This window comes from Pinus tabuliformis, chromosome 5_2, assembly GCF_031772625.1.
Source record: "Pinus tabuliformis cultivar Carrire ecotype Pingquan chromosome 5_2, CPIR1, whole genome shotgun sequence".
In the NCBI taxonomy this organism is placed as follows: Eukaryota; Viridiplantae; Streptophyta; class Pinopsida; order Pinales; family Pinaceae; genus Pinus; species Pinus tabuliformis.
The window spans coordinates 86,143,696-86,161,906 of NC_142306.1; the positions used below are offsets into that span (position 1 = coordinate 86,143,696).

The 18,211-nt window shown below is 34.2% G+C and overlaps 1 pseudogene; it reads left to right on the forward strand.

The window, feature by feature from the left end:
• LOC149157669 (aldehyde oxidase GLOX pseudogene) overlaps positions 1-14,093 on the forward strand; it is a 23,803-nt pseudogene extending 9,710 nt beyond the window's left edge.
• Positions 14,094-18,211: the final 4,118 nt, after the last annotated feature.

The following is an 18,211-nucleotide window of genomic DNA, read 5'->3' on the forward strand; positions in this document are numbered from 1 at the left end:
TATTTGAAATGTAGATTTTTAAGAGTTAGTTGATTTAGTTTTGAAATAACATTATATATATGTTTTTTTAAATTATAAGTTATGAGTTAGACTTTAATAAATTTGAAGGTATATTTTTGTTGAAATTTTAACTTTTTATATGAGATTTTGAAACATGGATTCTTTATTTGGCTTACTCTCCATGGATCATAATATCAAATAACATAGCATTATGAGTCGAGAAACAAATTAATTATTTTTCTACTAGAGCCGAGTTTCAAAAAAAAGGAAGAGGGAAGCAGATTCTAAACAAAAATAGTCACTATTATCAATTTATTTTCCCTCCCGAACAAAAGTGCAATATATTTTAGGTTGACATTGGAAAGGTAATAAATTTTTTTCCTCCAAACATTACTTCCAAAAGAAATTTCCTTTCAACTTGAATTTTTTTAGTAGAAATATAATAATACACTTATACGAGTCTACATCCATATTAACCTTTTTTAGTAGAAATATAATAATATGTTTATACGAGTCTACATTCATATTAACCTTGGATCTACAAAGTCTACATCAATATTAACCCTGGATCTACAAAGGGCTATCAGATCTCTCAATGTGCAATGAGAGAGGTTTTCTTTATCATTGTAAATGTTAATCTCTTTCTTTTGTGCAAAACTTGAGGAAATGATTGCACCTCGAGAGAATTGATCCCTCTTGGCACTTAATAGATCCATGTTTAAGATGAATATATGTTGGTTTAATTTTAAACCTAACAATTTGACATGAATATCTCTCTATAATAAATTGTTAAACATCAAATTTTGCACAAAGAATTAAAACTAAAACCTTTCGAAAAAAAGTAATTCGAGTGTGATCAAAATTAAAACATCTTAAATTTACATTATATATGTTACATTTTTTTGTATGATTTACATTAACGAATGAAGGTTGACATATTAATACCTTGCTTCTCTAAATCTATATTTAGTTTTTCACATTAAATAATACAATTATAAAATTACTATACAAATTACCATAACACAAATAACATGTTAAATAAAATTGAAAAGAGTAATACATATCCACATATATTATCATAATTTACTTATATGTATTACAATTTTATATTTTGTAATCAATTGCATGAACTGAATATACATTGGAACAAATTAATAATGATTGTTTATTGGAGATTCAATAACTTTTTACATACTTTAAATAGGCTATTGTTTTCCTTTCTAAACACGTACTTAAGATTGTAGATTTACACATTGAATTTTTTTCAAAAACCACTTAAAATTCCAAAAGCAGTTAGTGGGCTATAGAATATTGATATTTGATGATATCCAACCATAAATGAAATGAAACAACTAAACTAATGTAAAACAAAGTAGGTAAGCAATTCAACTAATATTAAAAAAATGTAAATTTGAAATATCTAATTTGATTTTATTTTTACGACTATTGAGCTACTTCAAGCCGAAGTAATTTTGAAATATCTTATTGATTTATAGAATTTATTGAATAATTTGACTTCATTTCCATGACCATTGGCAATTGAGATACCCCAAGCCGAAGTAAGTTTGAAATATCTTATTGATTTCTAGAATATTTGAATAAAATGAATAAAACAATTCAATTAAAGTGAAAGAAAAAAGTTTTTATACAATTAATAAATAGTGGGATTCAAGTGCCTCTCTTCCAATTTTGAAAACATATGAGAGTGATAATGCTGGTGATGTGTAGATTTTTGTGGTTGTTTTTGTTGAGATTTTCTGTTTTGAATAAAATAGGCAAAATCTCAGTAGATGACAACAATTGGAATTAGTTCCTTGATTAGCTCCAGTTTGTTGGGAGGGAGTTAATGCATCCTAAATTTGAGTTGAGAGGATTTATGAGGCAGTTAGATTCTCCTAGCTATATAAGAGGTATCCATACGGATGGTTTGGTAGTAGTGTGAGAGTTTGTGAGGATTTCATTTATGTAATCTCCTGTTTGATTAATAAAGAATTGCCGATGCCTATGTTGTGTGGACGTAGCCCAGATTGGTTGGGTGAACCACGTTGATTGCTGTGTCTTTATGTGCATGAGTTATTTGTTGAGTATTTGTTTTAATTGTTGTGCATTTGATCTCCAACAAGTGGTATCAGAGCAGTTGGAGGTGGAGCACATGCTGGAGGTGGAGCGCAAAGGCGTGGAGGTGCTGGTGCTGAGAGGATTCTCTGCGTGCGTGCGTGGTGGATTAAAGACTGGCTGATGCTGGAGTCTTCTCTTAAGTAAACGCTGCCTGATGCTGGAGTCTGCGTTTGGAGGCGTGGCGCAACTGGAGCGCGTGCGTGGAGGTATTACATCTGCGTGGAGCGTTTATATTACATTGCGTTAAGAGCATCTGCGTGGAGCATTGCTGCTGCACAACTCCTGTGTTAAGAGCATCCAAAAATGTAAGTGTAAGCAACTGCGTAACGGAGTTCTCCAATAGTGATTGACCGTTGTAGTTATAGAAGTCCAAATGCATGATATAAAACTGTTAAATGAAGCGTTGGCTGTTAAATGAAGCGTCGACTGTTAAATGAAACTATATTCCCATTGTCCCCTGCCTCAAACGACGTGTAATACTATCTTGCCTTGTTCTTTCTTGTGACGGTTGCAACGAAAAAAGGAGTGATTTACGCTGCCATTCTAAGGTGGTTTTATGTACAGTGTAATTCACACAACAAAAAATTTAAAAGCAAAGGCATATAAGGCATAGGAAGTTTTTTTTTTTTTTTAATTGCTGGTATTTAAAAGTTGGGTTTTGGAGATTATTGTGCTGATACAAGATGGCGAAAACTCAAAGTGCCCGGTTTGAAATTGAGAAGTTTAATGGCAAAAATAATTTCGAGATCTGGAAGGTGAAGATGTATGATTTGCTTGTCCAACATGGTGTGGCAAAGGCGTTGTTGGGCAAATCCAAACAGCCTTACAACATCACAGATAATGAGTGGGCCAAGATGGATGAAAGAGCGATAAGTGCTATTCGATTGTGTCTAGCTGATGATGTCCTATTTAATATCGTGTCGGAGACAACAGCTGCTGGTTTGTGGACGAAACTAGAGAAACTGTACATGACCAAATCCTTAATCAATAGGATTCTCCTGAAGCAACAGTTGTACAGTTTGCGAATGAAGGAAGGTACATCGATTGCTGATCATTTAAATGCTTTTAATACTCTTCTTGTGCAATTACAAAGTATAGAGGTAAATATTCAATCCGAGGATAAATCTATTACTTTATTGTGCTCGTTGCTCGAATCATGGGATCATTTTGTTACTTCTATAAGTCTTAGTTCATCAGAAACTATTGAGTTTGATAATGTAGTTGCATCCTTATTATCGGAAGAAACAAGGAGAAGGTCGCATTCCGAAACCTCTACATCAGAAGCTATGATGGTTAGAGGTCGTTCGAAAGAAAGACACTCCAGGAGACCGAGCGACTCACGTTCAAAGTCAAAAGGGGAAGAGTAAGCTAAAGCGTTGGTTTTGTGGCAAAACAGGGCATTTAAAGAAGGACTGTTGGAAGCAACAACAACAAACTTCTAAAGTAGATTCTTCGACAGAAAAGAAGGAGGCAAATACGACATATACAGGTTCGACCTCTGGTTCAGGTATGAGTGATGAAGTATTATCAGTTAATGTGTCAAATCATGGTCAACGTTGGTTGTTAGATTCCGGTGCATCAAACCACATGTGTATCCATAGAGAATGGTTTAAGGAATATAAATCAATTAATGATGGAGTTGTGTACGTGGGTAATGATGTAACATGCAATATTGTGGGGATTGGGAGCATACAACTACAATGTTTGATGGGACAACTAGAATATTAACTGATGTGAGGCATGTACCAGATTTAAGGAAAAATTTGATTTCATTAGGAGCACTTGATTCAAATGGATATAAAACTGTAATTCAAGGTGGAGTCATGAAAATTTACAAAGGTATTTTACTAGTTATGAAAGCTAAGAAGGTAGGAAATCTATTTCAGTTAGAAGGAAGTACAGGGTCAGATTATGTGTCTACGGTGTCTGAACATGAAAGTAGTTCCATTCACTTATGGCATCAAAGATTGGGGCATATGAGTGAAAGAGGGTTAAAAATTTTGGTTGATCACAAGTTACTTCCAAATCTAAAATCTGGAAAGTTAGATTTCTGTAAGCATTGTCTGTTTAGAAAACAAAGTAAACAAAAGTTTAAAACAGGCAAACATACTAGTAAAGGCATACTTGATTATATCCATTCTGATGCTTGGGGACCAGCCCCTACAACTTCATATGGTGTTTCGTCTTATTTTGTATCATTCATTGATGACTTTTCTAGGAAAGTGTGGGTCTACATGTTGAAAAGGAAGTCTGAAGTTTTTTCAGTTTTCAAGCAGTTTAGAGCATTGGTAGAAAACAACACTGGTAGAACAATAAAATGTTTAAGAACTGACAATGGTGGTGAGTTTACTTCCAAGGAGTTTGACAGCTATTGCAAGGATGCAGGGATCGAGAGACATAAGACCACGGTTTATACTCCTCAACAGAATGGAGTTGCTGAACGCATGAACAAGACTCTTCTAGAGAGAGCAAGGAGTATGCTGAGTAACGCTGGGTTGCAAAAGGAGTTGTGGACGGAAGCAGTGGCAACTGCTTGTTATGTGATAAACTGATCTCCATCAATGGCGATAGGCTGCAAGATTCCGCAAGAGGTATGGAAAGGACACCCTTGTGACTATTCTAAACTCAGAGTGTTTGGTTGTGATGCATATGCTCTAGTGCCTAAACATCAGCGAACTAAATTAGATCCAAAGTCTAAAAGGTATATCTTTGTTGGGTATGGTGTTGGAACAAAGGGATATAGATTGTGGGATCCTACTACCCGCAAAATCATCATCAACAGAGATGTAAAGTTTAATGAATCCTCTCTTGTACAGTTAAATGTAGATAATAGATTGAAACAGGATGATGTATCTCATTTTCAGCACATTCAGTTTGATAGCATTTCTGATGATAGTCATGATGACCATAGTTTAGATACTAGTCATGAACAGGTTTCAGAATCAGAACATGAACAGGGTTCAGGTATAGATCATGAACAGGTTTCAGATACTAGTCATCAAGAAGTTCCTACAGATGGTAGTCAGCCAATCGAGGAAGTGCCAGAAACATCCTTAAGGAGGTCGAAAAGAATCAAATGGCCACTGAGAAGGTATGATGATTATGTTACTTCAGTTGTATTTACTGCTAATGACGATGAACCTTTGTGCTATCAGGAAGCGATAGAAGGTTCAAAAAGTGACAAGTGGAAAGCATCCATGAAGGACGAAATGATGGCCTTAATTAAGAACGACACATGGGATCTGGTTGAGCTTCCGAAAGACAGGAAAACTGTGGGGTGTAAATGGGTTTTCAAGCTGAAACGGGGTGTGAATGATACGGAAGACAGGTACAAAGCGCGGCTGGTTGCAAAAGGGTTTTCTCAGAAAGCCGGTATTGACTTTCATGAGATTTTTTCACCAGTGGTTAAAATTGTTTCAATTAGAATTGTGTTAGCATTAGTGGCTTTGCTTGATTTAGAGTTGCAGAAATTAGATGTTAAGACTTCATTTCTACATGGTGACTTAGATGAGGAAATTTATATGGAACAACCGGAAGGGTTTGTTCAGCATCGCAATGAGAAATTTGTCTGCAGGCTCAAGAAGTCATTATATGGCCTGAAGTAGTCGCCTCGGCAGTGGTATAAGAAGTTTGATTCTTTCATGTTGAGTCAGAAATATGTTAGAAGTGAATATGATCATTGTGTTTATTTTAAGCAATTGAAAAATGGCATATTCATTATCTGAGTATTGTATGTTGACGATATGCTTTTAGCAAGCAAAAGCATAGAAGAAATCAACAGGTTGAAGGCTCAGATGGCAAGGACGTTTGATATGAAAGATCTAGGAGCAGCAAGACAGATTTTGGGCATGGAGATTTTCAGAGACAGGAGCAATGGTAAGCTATGGCTATCACAACAAAAGTATATTGAGAAAATACTTTTGAGGTTTGGTATGAATAACGTGAAGCCTGTGTCAGTCCCTCTCGCTTCCCATTTCAAGCTTTCTTCGAGTTTATGTCCTAATTCAGATGAAGAAAAGGATTATATGTCTCGAATTCCATATGCTAATGTAGTAGGGTGTTTAATGTATGTGATGGTGTGTACGCGACCAGATATTTCACATGCTGTTGGGGTTGTCAGCAGGTACAACAAGAGATGAAATGTAAGGATCTAAATATATATATGGACATTCACGGTATTCATTGAGCGCCAACGTTGGTATGTGGGAGGTGAGGGAGAGTAGGAAACGGTCTATACACCTGGTAATAATATTGAAAATGTTCCACCCTAAGGAGAAATCGCTATGTTTATAAAGAAAAAATATGACCCGAAGATCAAATGGAAAGGAAAGACTACCTGAGAGATAAAAAACTAAAGAAGGAAAAGCATGCATTATCGCATGAATGTTAATATCCACATTAAACACCCAATTCATGTGCAAACTTCCCTAAAATGCATCCATGATCAGTTGCGATGGACGCAAACTGTGAACCAGGGTAATGTTAGATTGAGGTCCATCTACTGCCACTTTCCTGCATTTAAAATAATTTGGCAAATTTTGTTGTGGTTGATTATAAAGCTAATGTGAACGCCATGCATGGGTAAGGTACAGACATATGGTAACATTTTCTTTCATCCTCATATGTACCTTCCTTTTCTCCACTAATATTTTTCACATGCTAATAATTATAGATGACGCACCTTTGTAATTTTAATGACACCCCCATTGAGGATTGTTTCTTGTGGTTGTGTCTGAGAAGCTGCAGGATCGAGCTCTGATTGACCTTAGGGGTGCTACCTATTTCTTGTGACTAATCAAGTTGGAATCACCATTGGATTCGATGAATCTCCTTGATGGGTTAGGAACCGAGGATTTACCACCCTATTACCTTCTTGCCTTGTGTGATGTGGGAGAATGTGCTGAAAGGAATAAAGCAGGTTTTAATACTTATAATCACCTTATCCACTCACCCGCTATGTCTTTTTTGATCCTCCTATTGGAAATGCCATAATTTTCTTATAAATTGTATGGAAATTTGTGAATCACCATGTAATTATAGTAGTGTACGCCTTTCTTGAACCGTGATTTTCAGACCTTTCTCTAAGTCGAGGAATTCTGCCATATTATTTGTTGTAGCACCACATGATAATGCATAAACACACAATGGTTAAGGGTTCTCATCTCGAAAGATTCCTCCATAACCTGTTGGCCCCAGGTTCCGCTTTGATGCACCATCAAAGCTTAATATTTTAAAACTTTCTAGAGGAGGTTTGAAAATATTAGTGTCATGTTGCCTTAATTTCAATGACTGACGGGTAGTGGAGATGAAATTTTTTTTTGGCGTAAATCCAAGTTTTTAAATATGTAGTCCTCTGTCTTAGTAGCTGACCACTCTTCCTTTGTAAAATAGAATGCAATTATTATTTCTCGATTATTTCTGGTTGTGATCTATTTTAAAATGGAAACATCTCCCTTTTTTTTGTATCAAATACTCTAAGGTTTTTCTCTTTCCATAGATTCCATATAAAAAAGCCATAGAAAAATCGCTAGGCTTGTAAGGCTATCGAATTTTTGAACTTCTTACCAAAGGATTAAATTAAATAGGTTTGTTACTTTTCTAGACCGTGGTGGGAGGCATCGAAATATATATGGTATGATGTCCCAAGTGTCGCGCACAAAGGTGCAAGTCATAAAAAGGTGTAGTGTTGTCTCTTGTTCTTGAATGCACAGGGAACAAGTCGATGGTACCTGATAACCTTTTATTCGTAAGCAATCACATGTGAGGGTATGTAGCATCAGCCAAAGGAAAATAGCAAGTTTTGGCCAACATTTATTGTCCCATGATTTCCTCGAAAAAACAACATTGTCATCTATATGAATACTTGAAAGTATTTCATATACTTCTTTCAACGGAAATGTACCCGATGATTGGTGCTCCCATTTTGTAATATCTCAATGTTAAGAAACTTCAATGGGCTTATTATCCAATAATTCTTTAAATTCCTTTGAGGGATAATTGTCATCATTTCCTAACCAGTCAAGTATTTCCTTACATACCCTCCATTCTTAATTTGTCGTGTGAGGTTTCCAAAAGTTGGCCAATGTACGGGAGCCAAGTCTTTTGGAAAGAGTTTGTATTGGCTGAAACTCTTGAGACTCTGCTAAGCAGGGGAAATATTGGCAAGAATCTTCCCAAAATGTTGTTGTTCTCCCATATTTGATATCCTAGAATGCATGGCGATGGATGAGATCTTTGTCATTGATAGCCCAATTCAATATGGTGGATCCTTTAATGAATCCATTAAAACATAGTCTGTCCTCTTGCTCAAGTAGAGGCAAGTATTTTCTCTGCCAAATCTTTTTTCAAAGTTGTGGGCTACCCTGAACCCAGAGCCACCATAATTTCATGGCATAAGCTTGACTGATTAACTGTAGATCTTGAAGTCCCAAACACCCACAAGATTAGGTTTAATTAATTTTCCCCATCCAACTAAGGACCACTTTCACTCTTTGGCACCACCCATCGACAAGAAGTTAGTCCATAGTGAGCAGAATTGTTGACTAATTGCTAAGGGGATAGGCATGAACATTTGTTGATAATTGGGTATTTCTTGTAAAATTGCTTTCAGTAGCGTAAGGCGACTCGAATATTCTATGTTCTGAATGTCAAATTTTCTAACTTATGTCAAGCCTTCTCTAAGAGATCTTCCCATGATGCGACCCGGTTAGAGTGAATGACTAGTGCTACCCCAAGTATTTGGAAGGAAGATACCCATTTTGAAAACCCAATGCTCGGATCAACTGCATTTGAACAATTTCTCGACAGTTAAAAAAAAAATCTTTTCAATGAAATGACATATATTTGAGAATAGTTTTATACTTTTATTTTTTATTTATCTATATATATAAAGTTTTAAGAATTAGTTTAATAGATAATATATAGTTTATATTTAAATTATATATATATATATATATATATATATATATATATATATATATTATTTAAAAAATAATTAAAAATATATATATAACTAAAATAAATTAAAGCATATAGAAGAAAGTTTTTCGATTTAAACACATAGTTAGGATTTTGTTTACGTTTTGAACCAACTAAAGTGGTTCACTCTCAGGACAAGGTGAGAAATCCATAGATCAAAGGAATAAATAGTAAGGATGCAACATTACCTAGAGTTAGCATGTTGCATCTTTACTATTTATTCCTTCTCATCTATGGATTTCTCACCTTGTCCCAAGGATAAACCATATTAGTTGATTCGAAACGTCAACCAAATCCTAACTATGTGATTAATCCAAAAGACTTTTTTTTTTACATTATGAATCACAAAAGTCTTAGATCTAAATTAAAGAATGTAAAGTTTTAAGAGTTAGTTAAATTAATTTTGATATAATATTATACATATTTTTCTTTAAAATATAATTAATGAGTTAAATTTTAGTGAAATACAACTCTTTACGTTAGATACTGAAATGTGAATCCTTTATTTGGCTTACAATACATTAATCATAATATTGAATAACAAATAAAAAAACCTACTTAAATAGTAATAGGAAATAAATCAATTTTCTTTAGGTTAAAACTTAGTTCCCAAAAAAATATATAAAAATGATATTATTAGAAATTTCCTAAAAATGAATATATTGATTGCTTTTAAATAGAAACATAATAATAGTGTATGGTATCCAAAAAACAGCTATATAAATATAATGATTAAATCAATTTTCCTTAGGTTAAAACTTAGTCCCAAAAAAAATATATAAAAATGATATTATCAGAAATTTCCTAAAAATGAATATATTGATTGCTTTTAAATAGAAACGTAATAATAGTGTATGGTATCCCAAAAACAGCTATATAAATATAATGATTATACATTTGTAGTTTTAGTTTTAAATGTTACATATATATAAATTCTCAAAATACATATTAGGAATAAAACAAAATAATTATTTTCATATAAATATTATGAATAAAGTAAAATAGTAATAATAATAATAAAAATATGAAAGCCTTGGGAAGGATTCGTGATATCTTTGAAGCCTCTCTAATTGTGCTGAACTTTTACATATTTTTAGATGCTCTATCTAAATTGGGATAAAAACAGGAGGGCAGATGCTCTATTTAAATTGGGTCTATCATCTCCACAAGAAGTCTGGATGTTGCAGATAATGATGGATAACAACACTTTCCACATCCAGGATTTTTGCTTGCCGGGTACATAATTTCCTTTTCATAGCTCTTAATCTGGTTTGTATCTGGTTCCCACTTATTAGTTTTCCTTTTTGAAAGATATTCTTATATATTTGGCACCTCCATATGATCTATCTGTAGAAGAACAGAAATATTGGTTTTTTGTCCACTCCACATGATTGTGGTTCTGATCCACACATATCGGCTATATCTTACGATCTCCAAAAAAATCTTTTGATGTACAAATTTTCTCTTATGAATATAATAAAAAAATATAGCCTTTTTTCGTGCTAAAAAAAGGTTTAGTTTAAGTATACTATATCAAATAAAAATAAATGGAGTTGAGAAATCATAAAATGTTATAAGCCTCTCGTAATTGTGTTGAACTTTTACATACTTTTAGGGATCAAAAGTTTAATTTAAGTATACTATATCAAATAAAAATAAATAGAATTAAGAAATCATAAAATGTTATAATTTTCAAACTCAGGAAAAAAAATTTATTTATTTTTATTTTTATTTTTTTAATTGATGGTTTAGATTGATTTTTAAGGGAATATGTAAATGCTTATTAACAATTTTAGTGTGTTAGAGAGTTTATTAGGTTGTATAGATTTTTAGTAAATTTAAAAATTTTGATGTTTCTTGGGCCACCAATTTCTTAAGAATTTTCAAAGTATTCTTAATTTTAGAAAAAATATCTTATATCGTGGTTGTAAAGGATAGAAGCTCTTCAACACTTTTGTTTTTATTAAGATTTGAGATTTTTGAGGGTTAAGTAAAATCAAAGTTAATAATAATGTTTTGTTGAAATAATATTTTTGTTATATATTTATCAATTGTATGTACAAATGATGATGATGATGGTTAACATTCACTGAGACCAAACTTTTGTCTATCAGACCCAAAGAAACAAATTATTTAGTTTGATTTAAGATTTTATTCCTACCCTCAAAAAGCTTGGAGAGAAGCCTCTGAGGTCACTATAATTTTGACATCCTAAAAGGCTAGGAAGGTCAGTATTGCGACAAAGATTATGAAATTGAGATCTAATGTGGTTGTACGCAGGGCACTCTAAGGGGAAGTGGTTTTCATCCTTGATGTTCCTATTCTCACAGAGATGGCAGATCCATTCCATCCATGGTGTTTTATGATCTGCCCAACGAGGTGTTTCACTATGGATCTCATGAGAGTTCGTTCTAATCTTCACTATATTAATTTTCTTCTTTGAGCTAGTTAAAACGGAGAGATACTTTTGATCTTCTAGGGTGGGGTTGATGACCTTCTTATAATAACTTAATTTTCATTTAGCTGCTAAATCTTTCTCACACCATATTTTTTCTTTGAACTTAGAAGTAACAATATTTTTAGTGTTATTAATATTTTGCAAAGCATCATTATCGTTGATCTCCCAAAGGTTTAACCAGGCCTTCGTGTCTTTAACTAGGTTTTGATGAAGCCTTACTATATTAACTACATTAACATTTTTAATATAATTGTACTAATTATCAAATTAACTTAAAAAAACATATTCTAAAAAATAATTAGAATATGCCAGAATATGAAAGGTGGAACAATAATAAAGAATATGAAAATAGAATTAAATATTAAAATAAAATAAAATTATAATAAAAAAATAAATTATTTTATGATCCATAATGAATTAATCAAAGTTAAATATATATTTAAGGATAGCCATCAATATATTTATTAAATATAAAATTAGTGTTAAAAAAAAATAAAAAAATAATATTAAAATATCATTAAAATAAAATAAAAAGTTAAATCTCAAAATAAAAATAATTGAAAAAAATAATTAATAATGAAAAATAAAGGATGGCGTTGCCTTGCATTTTAAGGTCCACTTGTAAATTTAAAATACCTAGGCGAATGGCTGGAACGCACATTAAAATATTTTATGTATTCCATCAACATCATGATTATAATTGTTTAAGGAAGTGATGAATGGGATGAGGGAATCATTACATTGACTAGCTTTTGCATACGAATACGTATAATTGTGTGGCTGCAACTACAAATACTTCCAACCTCTGGGAGTTCTTTATCCTTATTTTCCTGTCCTGTGCTCTGAGCAGGAGAGGAGAGCGATATTAATTAGTAACTTAGTAGAGAAGTGCGTATATTATTAGTAACTTGAATACTGCCAATTCGCGCAATGATTCGATTACTTGTGTTTGTACTTGTCCTACTGCGCTGTCCTGTACTCTAGAGTGAGTCCACAGACTGTGTATCCTGGGTCATGGGAGCTTATGGTGCAGAATGGAGGTGTTTCTGCTATGCATATGACCACCACTTACCAAAATACCGTCGTCATGTATGATCGCACAGACTACGGGCCTTCGGAACTGCCTCTGCCAGATGGTCGTTGTAGAGACGATCCAAACGATCAAGCGCTTAAGCACGACTGCTGGGCTCACTCCATTGAATACAACATCGCCACGAACAATGTGAGGGCGTTGATGGTCGAGACTGATACTTGGTGTTCGTCTGGAGCCTTTGCAGCAAACGGTACTTTGATTAGCACCGGTGGATACAACGATGGAAGCAATGCCGTCCGTTATTTCGTACCATGTGCAAATTCTGCATGTGATTGGGTTGATTCCGACAAAACTGGACTTCAGGCGAGTCGATGGTATGCTTCGAACCAGATTCTTCCGGACAATAGAATTATTGTTGTGGGAGGCAAGCAAGTATTCTCCTACGAGTTCGTGCGTGGAGGACAAGCATTTGAGTTGCCGTTTCTTTCACAGACAGATGATCCCAATGGGAACAACAATTGGTATCCTTTTCTTCATCTTTCCTCTGATGGAAATCTCTTTATCTTCGCCAACAGAGATTCCATCTTATTTGATTACACTAACAATCGTGTTGTACAGACGTTTCCTACAATACCAGATGGACCCAGAAATTACCCTTCCTCTGGTTCATCCCTGATGCTGCCACTATCGGCATCTGATGGATTTCAGAGGATAGAAATTCTCATCTGTGGCGGTGCTCCAGAAAACGGTTACACCTCAGCTGTGGCTAATGATTTCATCTACGCTCTTCAAAGCTGTGGAAGAATTGTCATTACAGATCCCAACCCTGGTTGGGCGATGGAGACTATGCCTGCACCCAGGGTTATGGGAGATATGCTCATTCTTCCCAACGGAGAAATTCTGATTATCAACAGTGCCCTGAACGGAACTGCAGGCTGGTACTCCGCAACGAATCCAGCTGTTGCTCCTCATCTATACAGACCTAATGCATCTTCAGGGCAGCGGTTTACAGTACTGGGAGCCTCGACCATTCCCAGAATGTATCATTCCACTGCAAACGTATTGCCTGATGGGAGGATTTTTGTGGGAGGCTCCAACCCCAACGTGGGTTATGTTTTCTCTGGAGTCTCGTTTCCAACGGAGCTTCGTCTAGAAGCATACAGCCCTTATTATCTGGACCAATCCTACAGTATCTTGAGACCTACCATCGTATATGCCAATTCCATGAGTTACGGTCAAGCATTCAGCGTGAGCTTCGAAGTTGCAAACTATTCTTCCAGCAACATTCAGTTCAAGATTTACGGTCCACCCTTCACAACCCACTCGACTTCCATGAACCAGAGACTGCTCGTGCTGGCAGCAACAAGCACGACAACATTAAACGGAATATATGTTGCTAACGTAACAGCACCTCCAAACACCATTGCAGCACCGCAAGGGTACTACATGCTTTTCGTAGTCAACAATGGAATTCCAAGCGTGGGAAAATGGATTAATATTTCTTGATCCTTTCATTTCCCTTCGTGATCATTTCATTTCCCTTCCGATTGTCGTTCGGTGTTAAAGAATATAGAAGATTCCAAAGTCCTCTGGCTCTACGGGAACAATTTCTCGGGACTGGATCCCATGACTTCTTCCTACTCTTAATTTGATCTCCTATCTTTTCTCTAGGCATGTTGTTTGTCGTACATTGTTGTTGTGCTCAGCTGATAATTTGATCTCCTATCTTTTCTTATAAGTACGTTGTTGTGGTGCTCAGCTGATACCTTTCATCGTTGTCATTTCATTGTTGTCACTTTGTTTATGAGTATCTCTTGTGACGCATTGAAAGATTCATGGTTTTGTGGGATTACTATACGTGATCATATATAACTCATGTATTTCGCAATTTGAGGTTAATACGAAATCAACTTAGTAGGAAAAAAAAAGTTGATGATGTATGATGGATTAGTCTTATAATGGAAATGAAATATTAATAAACAAAATGAAAGGTTAGTGTTATAATGGAAATGAAATATTAATAAACAAAATAAAAAGTTAGTATGATATGGATTTTTATTTATTTTTAATTACGAATATTATAAAATATTAATAATTTCAATTTTCATTATAGTTATTGTATTTTGTTGTTAATATTACAACCAATATTATATATGTGTAAATAATTTTATATCAATTTAAAAAAATAAAGTAACAATAAGTAAAAAAAAGAATTGAGTAAAATGAAAAAAATATATAATTTTCAAAAATATTAAATATTTTGTTATCATGTGCATGTAGACATAAACTTTTTTATTAATCTATACGGGGCAAACTGATTCTGGTTGAGAATGTACATAGGAGCTTGTTAAAAATCATGCTTACTCAAATGCTGATGATATTGTTCCCTGACGTTGGGCCAAAAATCATAAAGAGAGGTCGACAGTCTCAGTACCCTTCTTCTAAATTATGAATCCGTGTTACTAATATGAAAAAGTTTTAGGTTTTCTTCCACAGATTTATGGATGTAATAATGATGGACGTTGCAAAGATGCACGACACACCTCGAATTTTTTGTTTGGTAACAAAATTGAGTGTGGAACAATTGGTCGAGACGTATGCCCACAAAATGTTCAACTAATTTGTTTAATCTTTCCAAGGGTGGAGCGGGTTCGCTTACAAAGTGTTTGTTAGAATTTGTCTTCTAGATATTAGTCAGAACCTGAGCATTTTCCCAATTTTTGTCAAAACCTTGGTTGAAAGATCCCTCTACTTCATTCTCAATGAGAGACATGTCATCTCTTATGTTGTAGCTAGTATTCATTCCACAACTAGAATCCCTCTAGGAATATTTTGTCTCCTTTTCAAAGGATCTTAAAGAGTGTTGCATAAAAAGAGATTCCATTATTTCCCTTATTGCAGGGTTGATTGGAGGTGCCAAAGGAAAGGGGGTGGCCTCGACATTCAAACCCTTATCTTTCGAAGATGCCCTTAAGCCTGATTCCAACTCTGAAGCCTTCACGACTCTTGCAACTCAAGGATTTGTGGTGGAGCTTTCCTTAGTTACCCATTCACATTAGATGAATGAAATATTCACCTCACTCGAGACTATGGACTATCATCAATATGCGATCATTTTCTAGTTTAACAATCTTTGGCCTCCAACTTCCGTCCTTGGGGCATGGGTTCATCAAGATTGGACCTAGAAGTTTAATTTGTTGTTCTACGCCAAAGTTTATTTTCTGGTTATCTTCAAGGACCTTGATGATCGGCGGAAGGTGTTCGACTAAGGCCCCCGATCTTAGGGTTGTGCAGGTCTCTCGATTCAACCTTTCTTTTGAGAGTTCAATCCCTTTTCCATGAAGTCCTTGACTACTCTAGTGTCGATTCCTTGTCCCAAATTACACCTCCATTTGATTTGTCCATACTTCTTAGAAGCTATTGGAAATGCATTAGGTTGTTTTGTCAATATTGACAATTACATATTGGAAAATGTGTACATCTCTTTCTTCCAAATTTATGTGGAACCATACATAAGTGAGGGAATTCGAGATAAAATCAGTTTTAAAGGGGGTTGATAGGAGTGTCTATAACCTTTGGATTATTAGAACACAAAATTTAGATGCAGAGTTTATCGACAACCAAGGCATCTCCAAAATGCATGCCTTACCTCAAAAGGGAAGGCTGGCTCCTCGACGCTGTGAAAACCCAACGGTGGTTTGAAGCATCAAAAGCCATCATACATAGTATCTAATGTGTCAATCAAAGAAGGACTAAATTTAGGAAGAAAGGGTGGCTTCAACAACTTCGAATTCCCAAGAGAAAAGGAAATTCCCTATTGGTTCGTCTCATCCTTCGTTTGGGGAGAATCTCATGCCCAAGGAGAACATTGGAGTATCAGGTCTAATTGTGTCTACATCTAGTGGGGAGAAACACTCCCAAATTCCCTATTGGTTCATCTCATCCTTATTTTGTTGAGAATCCCATGCCCAAGGAGAATATTGGAGTATCAAGTATAATAGTGTCTCCAACTAGTAGGGAGAAACGCTCCCAAAAGTATGACCATTGAAACAGTGAAAAGAAAACCCTCTCTGTGGAGCCACTTGTTATGGATCTTTCCGAAGGAAATGAGAATTTGGTTTTATCTTTGGTTGTAACTAACACTTCAATAGGATGGGTAGATGTATGCAAGAGAACAGGGAAAAGAGAAAAACATGTGTTCAATTCTCATGTGTGACTCCAAAAATGATGAAAAGGCTTTATGAAGTTTAAGGCTTCTTTGAATTATCATGTTTTTATGTTATAAGAAAATTAAATTTACAAAAGAAAAAAAAAATTCAAAATATATTTTAATACTATATATATATATATATATTATATATATATATATAATTTTGAATGTGCACATTAAAAAAATAATTGAAACTTAAAAAATAAAATATTCAAATGATATGTGAAATTTCAAAATATTCATAATAATAAAATAATTCAATGTCCATCATCAATTGAATATTTTTATTTGGTCGGTTATGTAATATTGATATATAGTTAAAATAAATTGATAACAAAAAGAACATTTAAATATGGACAATGTAGTTTATAGATAAAATGTTTCAATAAAAAATATTTTAATTTTCATCATGTATATAATATATATTGTTTAGAAAAAAGATGCATATGTCATATAAAGGCATTGAAAAAAACAATTATGATTAAAATTCTCACTATTTTGCATTTTGGTGTTTTTTAGGTATATTATTTTTGTCAGTTTTTTCCTCGTGTTACATAAAAAAAAATTAAACTTAAAAATTTAAGTTATGTACCCTAGACAACATTAAAAATATATTTTACACAATAAACAATTACACATTATATATAGAACACGAACAAATTCAATGGATCTATAAAAATATGAAAAAAATACAACTATAACTATTATAAATTTTACATTTTAAAACATGTTTACATTTTCTTCTTTTTTGTAAACTTGGCAGGTCTCTATTCATATATATTTTCCAAAACTTTTTACATCCATTTACTCCGGGTGGTCACCTGCTCGGAGGAAACTAGGTGACCACTGGTCAACTTTAAATCTAGCCCAAAATTTAAAGAAGTTCATAACAATCTAGCCACTATTTCTATGTTGACTGTCTCTACTACTATCTCTAAAGATCAAAATAAACATGTTTGTTTTCTTCATCAAGGTCAAAAATAAAAGCATTCTAGTTTGCTTGATCATTCCTCATCTGAGGATATTACCGGAGCTGGTGCCTTTGTGCTGGATCCTGGCATCTCACTTCTCTGTTCCATTTTCCACTTTATCTCTTTCAGGGTATGTTCAATCCTTCCCAAGGCAAGATTGTTTTGGTAAGTTTGTATATGTATGGTCACTATTTCCCTTAGAATTTCAGCTCGGACTGCGTCCTTCTCCTTCTTGTCTTCTTGTTTTTCGAATTCTTCCCCTTCCATGTGCTCGCGGTGGAGGGTCATGGCCCGTGCCACTACGTTTTTCATAACCCAGTATTGGTGCAGGGTTTTTCTGAACAATGATTGTCTTCCATTATTAGTCCTAGGCTCTTACACCATTCTTTCCCATTCATCTATAGGTATATCTCTGTACCTAACACTATCTCTTAGGTCTCTCT